We start from the raw sequence: 8,059 nt of genomic DNA on the forward strand, positions 1-8,059 counted from the left end.
CACAGAGACTGACACAGAGCTCAAACTTACGAACTATGAGATCATGACCTGAGCTGAAGTTAGACACTTAACCGACTGAGCCACCTAGTCACCCCTATACCATTTGCATTGGTACCATGCACATAGATTCCAGTACTATCCCCCTAATCCAGAGCCTGCCTCCTTTGTTCCAAATGTCTGATGTGGCTCTAGCCTGCCTGTATGACTCTCCAGTTGTAGAATGTTGGGGGTTCCTGGATGCTCCACCACCTGCTGGTCTCCTGGGAATCTTGACATCAGCCTGCCATGGCCATGAGCTGAACACCTCATGGTCCAGCAGTCCACTCCTCATACTACCCCAGCACTGTCACTGTTTCATCTACTTCCTGTAATATCTGGCTTTCATAATGGTATTCACTCTCCAAGATCAATAGTTACCCCTCACAGGGGAATATGTGAACTCTAATAAGCAGGGAAGGGCTTTTCTGAAAGGGCTGAATCCCTCTGCATGGAAGGTCTGGTATCTATGTGGCAATGTCTCTGAGTTTGGTTTTATGGACTTGTGCCCTTGGTGTGTTTGTGTCTGTGTGGAGGTGTCTCTGGGTATGTCTCTTTCCAGATAGAGGCATCTCTAAGAGTGTGTACAGAGGGCTTGGGGGGCCTTCACAGCCACTCTTCCTCCTGGGCTCTCTCCTTCCTCATCTGCTGTGAACTGCCACTTTCATTACACCCCAGATTCATTACAGCTCTGAGTCTTTAAAGACGTTTCCTTTCAGTCCATAATCCCATGAAATTATTTTTTTATGCTAAATCTTACTGTGTTGTAAGTGTTGTGCTCAGTGTGGGAGAAACCGGAGGAACAAGACCTAGGCCTTGTCTTTGAGGAGCTCACTACCTAGTGAAAAGGAAAGAGACACATGCGCTAGCAACCTTCATGTAATGTGGCTTGTAGAAAAGTCAGAAAGAAAAATAGAAATAAAAATACCATAGTAAAAAACACAGTTACATTGATAGGATCTAGATGCACTTCCAGACTTTTGGTTCTGTTCTTTTTGAGGACTATCTGACTGCTCTCTCCTGGATCATGGTGGATGGCATGGTTTCTTTGTCCTTCACTGTGGTCTAGGCTTGCTCTTCAATGCACTCTTCACAGACTGTGTTTTCTGAAGCTTCACTAGAGTAAATGCCTTTATAAAACCATGCTTCATCAGCAAGCAGCTGGACCTGTGCATTCCAACCCTCCCAGGGATGTAAACTTACTCACCTGCCTTTGATCCTGTCACCTGCTCTCCAACATACTCAACTCTGCTTAGATCTGAATGGCGGCTGCCTTCAGTGTCTGTGCCTGCTCAGATCTGTGTGTGGACATCTGTTTTCCAGGCAAAACCCAACACTGGGTGTGGTGGTGAGATGTGGGATTGGACAGCCACACAGAAAAGTGTAGAAATCATGTCAGTAGTAACCATAATAGTAATTAATAGTCTGGATAATAATCATCTAGCTGCATAGGCAATGGACTTGAAAGAATATTCTTTGTGTGTGTGTGTTAATGTCCTAAATGGGAAAGGAAGATAGGGCTTTTGAAGATATAAAAGAAACCTGAAAAAGACCAGTATGGGATCTATGTTGATTTCACTCATGTTAATGACCCTGGTTTCCAAGCTTGGCACCATTGAACTTTCTGGACATTGTTTTTTTCTGAGATGGTTGAAAAGTGCAATTGTGGAAAATGGAGTGATGAGGACAGACTGTGGGGCCTAACATTACTCATAGACTCTACCATCTCTTTCCTTAAAGATGGGGCACATGGCCTCTGCTGACTCTGCCCTTCTGGGTTTTCAGATCCACACAGACATTGTGAAGATTTTGAGAAAATTTTGGCTGTGAACTCCAGGAATGTGCATGCCTAACTCCAAGTTTGGACTTCCCTCCTCCTAACCCAGCTGTCTTCCTTGTTACTGGAACCAACTTCCACTTTTCAGGAGTATAGGATCAAAAAGGTGTCTGTCTTTTCCTCTGCATTCCTCTATTCTTGAAATCCTAACATTTATTCCAGTCCCTCTAGAATGGAAAACCTGTCCTTTTTACTGCAGTAATGAGTTTACCCAAGCCTCTATCCCATGACTCTAGAGAGGGGCCCAGCCATCTGCTGACTGACTCCCAGGCTGATGGCGCTTTGTTTTTCCTGGATTTCCACTTGCCCTGTGCCACCCATCTGATGGGGCAGAGTCAAGACAAGAATGGATGCCTGAGTTAGCCTCTGTTGCTTATGGCTTGATTCTCTCTCTAGGTGTTTGGTTTTTCAACTTCTCAGTTCTTGTAGTTGGGCCTTGGTGACACTCTGGGTTGGCTCCAGGCTTTATACATTCCCCATTTTCTATAGTGATAGAAAGGTCCCAGATTTTGATAGAACATGACCAGAATAAAGACATTTCCTAGCTCATTTGCAGCTTTCCTATGCGCAGAAGTAATATGGGTAGCCTTAAGAGAGTGTTCTAAACCAGGAGATGGCAAGCATTTCCTACAAGGCACTAGACAGTAAATATTTTAAGATCTGAACACATACAGTCTCTGTTGCAGTTACTTATCTCTGCCAGTCTAATGAGAAAGCAGTTGTAGGGAATAAGAATACATAAATGAATAAGTATAGTTGTGTGGCAATAAAACTTTATTTACAGAAACAAGCTGTGGGCCAGATTTGGCTCATGGGCTTATGGTTTGCTAATCATTACCAGTACACCAAGCAAGACAGAGCAACAGGACCTTCAGGTTCCATATCCTGGAGTGCTCCATATCCATGCAGACTTTTGTGAAAAAGAAATAAATTTTCATCTTTCTCAAGCTACTGTTTTCATTCTGTGTAGTACATTTTTTAATGTTTTTTATTTATTTTTGAGAGACAGAAAGAGATAGCATGAGCAGGGGAGGGTCAGAGAGAGGGAGGCACAGAATCTGAAGCAGGCTCTAGGCTGTGAGTTGTCAGCACAGAGCTTGATGCAGGGCTTGAACCCACAAACTGTGAGATCACGACCTGAGCCAAAGTCGGATGCTTAACCGACTGAGTGCCCCAGGTGCCCCCCTGTAGTACATTAAAGACGGCTCCATGTTCTTTGTTACTCTTTCTATTGAGAAGTGAAATCTAATTCCATTCCTCTCCAGTCTTCCCAAGTGACTTGTTTGACCAATAAAATGTGGTGGAAGTGATGTTCTGGGACTTCTGAGGGTAGGCCTTAAGAAGCCTACCTGCATCTTAGGACTCTCTCTCTTGGATCCCTGAGCTATCATGAGCGAAGTCTGACCACCCTAATACTGCCATGCTGGTGGGCTTTACAGGAGCTTGGGTGGGCCAGCTGAGCCAGCCTTCCACTGATCCTGCCCAAAGCCAATTTGTTCCCTCCACACCAACCCATCCACCACTGTTCATGCCACAATGAAAGGAAAAGAACAGCCAGGCCCTGCTTGAATTCCTGACTCACAAAACTATGTGATATATAAAAATGGTTGTTTGAAGCTATTTCAAACTTTCCTCTAAATTTTAGAGTAGGGACATCAATGTTTCACCTGTCCTAGTTGGGCTGATCTTACTTTCTATTTTGTCCTTCCTGGTTTTTTTGCCTCTGATTCCCCTCTTGCCACACCTAGCCCAGAGAAGGAAAATATTTAAGCTAGAGAAACGGTTTGCTTTTAAAAATGACGAGGGAAATAATGGTTCAGTTGAGTCCTAATTACAGAGAAGATGAAATTAAACATCTTCTAGAGGAAGTAGCAATAAAGCCATAAATCAGGATGCCACTGCTTACTAAATAGTGCTCCAATGTCTGATTTGTTCTTTTAACTCTGAATTTCCCTATGGGAAGAATTAGAAAAAGCATGAGCTTTGGAGTTAGACATAGTTTTGAATATTGTCTAAATCACTCATGAATCAGGTAGCCCTGGGTCTCTTATTAGATGACTCCAGACCTTAGTGCCCTAGTTTTAAAAATGGAGATAACATTATTTACCTCATAGTAGTGTTGTGAGAATTAAGTATGGCTAATTTATGCAAATGTATGGCAAGCCAGTGGTCAATGAACATAGTTTTCTCTACATTCCTCTTCTGTACTGTCCACCAGCCACATGTGGCTGCTGAGCATTTGAAATGCAGCTAGTTGGAATTACCGTGTACTAGGAGGGTAGAATACATACTGGATTTTGAAGGCTTTGTACAAAGAAAAGAAAATATTTAATTTTAAAATATTGATTGCATAATAAAATATTTTGAATATATTGGGGTAAACACAATATATTCTTTTTAAAATTTATTTATATATTTTGAGAGAGAGAGAATGAGAGTGAGCAGGGGACAGGCACAGAAGAGGGAGAGAGAGAATTCCAAGCAGGCTTCACACTGTCAGCAAGGAGTCCAACGCGGGGTTTGAACTCATGAACTGTGAGATCATGATCTGAGCTGAAATCAATAGCTGGACACTTAACCAACTGTGCCACCCAGGTGCCCCAATACAATGTATTTCTAAAATTAATTTTTTGGCTGCTTTTTACATTTTTTGTATGGGTATTTAAAAAGTTAAAAGTCATATACATGACTCATATTAATAGCTTGCATTACATTCTTATTGAATAGCACTGTTCTAGATGACTAGAAATACAAGCTAGTTTTAGATACTTTTTGAGTGAGGGTGTGATGATCTAATTTATACACAATTCTATTATTTATATGTGGCAGAGATTTCTAGGGTCCTTACATATCTGTTTCTTCTCTTATTCCAGACACACAGGAAGACTACAATTCTATGCAGTAACATTATTTAATTGTGAGACCTTCTACCACTTTTGCATCCCCTACAGAATTAGCGAGAGAAGTGCAATCTCTCAGCCTGGAGTATTGAGTCACCGCATGAAGGTGCATGTTCTGGAGTTGCCTGGCTCTGGAATCCAATTTGCATGAATGAAAAATAAACTGTTGTCATGTTAAGCCATTGAGGTTTTGGGGTCATTTGTGGCAATAGCATAACCCAACCTTTTCTAATAAATGTGTTTTCTGATGAAAAATTTAAATGGTCAAATTGCTTTTTTTCTAATTTACTTTGTGCATACGGATTCAAAGAGAATTTTGAAAACAAAGTTTAAAAAGCGGATTAAAATGATTGTTGTAGTATAGTCGACATATAACATTATACTAGTTTCAGGTGTACAACATAGTGAAAAAGTAGATTTTTTTTATTTTTTAAAAACATTTTTTATTTATTTTTGAGAGACAGAGAGAGACAGTGAGAGTAGGGGAGGGTCAGAGAAAGAGGGAGACACAGAATTTGAAGCAGGCTCCAGGCTTGGAGCTGTCAGCACAGAGATTTTTGATGTGTAATATTTTATGGGGAAAAGCTTGTCTGGAACTTAGAAATATATGAAAAAAATAGAAAAAAGGGTGAGGAGTATTATAGTCTAACAAAAAGAAAAGAATTTAGCTGAAGTCCATCTTGTCTCATTTTTAGACATTAACAGAACGAGTGATGTATATTCTAACATGTGACACCCAGCTAAGAAGTTTATAGGTAGTGTGAAAAATGCTATAAAACTCAGAATGTCTAGGGATGTTGCAGATTCTCTCTTTGCAAATAGTGTTGGCACCTCCACAGTAAGAACTGTAACTGGCTTTCTGTGAAGGTATAAAGTTCTGGAATCATTGGAGGTCAATTCTGAAGTAGGCCAAATCTATTATAGTCCTCCTTATGGATTTCACTTTGTCTTTTTCCTTCCATGTAGAAATTTCACTTGGTACTCAAGAGGTACAAACTTCCAGTTATAAGATGAATAAGAGCTAGGGATGTAATGTACAGCATGGTGACTACAGCTAACACTGCTGTGTGATACACAGCAAAGTTGCTATTTTTAGTAGATCCTGGGAGTTCTCATCACAGGGAAAAAATATTGTTTTTTCTTTCTTCTTTTTGTATCTCTCTGAAATAATAAGCTCTAACTAAACTTGTTATGGTGATCATTACATGATTTATGTAAATCATTACACTGGACACTTTAAACTTCTACAGTGCTATATGTAATATATCTCAAAAAAACTGGAAAATTAAAAAAAAGCTTTTACTTGGAATTTCTCGTGTGACTTGGAATTTGTAGCCAAGGATTAGGACTTGAGTTTTAACATGGAAACCTCCCCTCCCTTCCTTACCTCATCTCCTTTCAAAGGAGAATGTAGCCCCTAGGAGCCCTTCAAAGAGGGGAGGCAGGGGTGAGGATCTTGCTCTTGTTGCTTCCGGGTGGAGTCAAGAAAGCTGACCCATTCTGGATATAAAATGAATGCTGTTAAGTCTCCCTATTGATGATGGTTGTGAAGAACGTGGATAAGATGTAAGTTTGAGTTCAATCGTTTGTAAACACAAATCTATGACAGTACAAGAATTGCGTGATCAAGGTAGCTATTTATCGAATGAAGGTATAAACACTTTTGTTGTTTGTAAGAAGCAAAAGGTTGAGTCAGATATTCCCAATGGAGAAATGTTAAAGAAACCATTGAGCAATTGTAAAGTTTGTGTACAGGGTCCGTTTTTAGAAAAATAAGTGCAGTTCTCCATCTGATGGATGTTCGTTTCTGGTCTTGTGAGGAACGTCAGCAGAGCCAGTCTATAGGAAGTCGTGTGGCTTTATGACCATTACCATAAGGGTCACTAATGCTCTTCTTGAAAAGGAACCACAAAAATGGCGGGGTCCTTCTTGGTAATTCACACAGTAGCAGGAAAATTATAGTCTAAAAATGCAAATATTTTGTCAATAATATTTATTTAAAACAAATGTTTTATTTAAAATATTTAAAATATTTATTTATTTATTTTGAGAGAGAAAATGTGTGTGAGTGTGTGAATTAGAAGGGGAAGGGCAAAGAGAGAGGGAGAGAGAGAATTCCAAGCAGACTCTGTGCTGCCAGGGCAGCACAGATGTGGGCCTCAAACTCATGAAATCATGATATCCGTGACCTGAGCCAAAATCAAGAATTGGCTGCTTAACTGACTGAATCTCCCAAGTGCTCCTTGTTAATAATTTTTGAAGTCCAAACATTTCTTTTTGGTATTGGAACAGTTTGACTTAGTGAATTTATTCTCATTTATTTTTTATTGTTGTAAAAGTAATATTTTAAATATTTGAAGCAATAAAATGTTAAGATTTTTAGATGTTTTTGTGTTCTGTTCTAGTATTTGTTCATATGTATACTTGTTTTTAGATGATTGTACAAAATCATTGGTATTTTTTCTTCACATTTATCAAAAAGATTTTCCAGGGTTACTTAATCTTTATAGTTTTCGATGGCTAGACAACAGTGGTAAAGTACATTTACCCCAATTTATGTAACTGTGATAGACATTTAAATTGTCTCCAATGTTGTGCTAGATAGGAAACTTCAATAAACATCTCACAGATGACGAAAATTTGTTGAACATTCTCTAAGCTCAACTCCCCATGGGCCCCATATACTGACTTACCCACCATAAATTACTGAGACTAGGCACATATGACTACTATCTCCCCCTCAAAGTTGACTATTCCAGTGCTCTTTTTCTTTGGTCTCGTTTTTGACAAGAGCCTTAAGACAATATGGATTGACCTAGAGGGTATTCTGCTAAACAGAGATGGACAAATATTGGATGCTTTCACTTACATGTGGAATTAAAAACAAACAAATAAAGAACAACAAAGAGAGAAACAGACTCATAAATACAGAGAACAAACTGGTGGTTGCCAAAAGGGTGTAAGCTGGGAGGAGGGGTGAAATGAGTGAAGGGGATTAAGAGGTACAGAGTTCCAGTTATGAAATTAGTAAATCATCAGAATGAAAAGTAAAGCTTAGGAAATATAGTCAATAATATCCTAATACACTTAACATGCTGAGTGTTTCACAATGAATATAATTGTCAAATCACTATATTATACATTCAAAACTAATTTAATATTATATGTCAATTATACTTCAATTTTTAAAGCAGAGCCTTCATACACTAATTTGAGCTAAGGTACCTGTATGGGCTGCTTCAACTAGGCAAGCAATTCTAACAAGTAAGTCCCACACCTCAAGGGC

General features: G+C 39.3%; 1 protein-coding gene across 2 annotated transcripts in view; it reads left to right on the forward strand.

Moving 5' to 3' along the window:
• The window catches only part of LOC115277984 (cytosolic 5'-nucleotidase 3A-like), a 162,543-nt gene extending 157,509 nt beyond the window's left edge, over positions 1-5,034 (forward strand). Inside the window, exons 4-5 of one of the 2 annotated variants that reach the window (XM_029922399.1) lie at positions 1,822-1,979; positions 4,747-5,034. The gene's annotated coding sequence lies outside the window, so the exon portion shown is untranslated. The remainder of the gene's footprint in view (positions 1-1,821; positions 1,980-4,746) is intronic. The other variant, XM_029922400.1, reaches the window with a different exon arrangement.
• The last annotated feature ends 3,025 nt before the right edge of the window (positions 5,035-8,059 follow it).

Source organism: Suricata suricatta, chromosome 14 (assembly GCF_006229205.1).
Source record: "Suricata suricatta isolate VVHF042 chromosome 14, meerkat_22Aug2017_6uvM2_HiC, whole genome shotgun sequence".
In the NCBI taxonomy this organism is placed as follows: Eukaryota; Metazoa; Chordata; class Mammalia; order Carnivora; family Herpestidae; genus Suricata; species Suricata suricatta.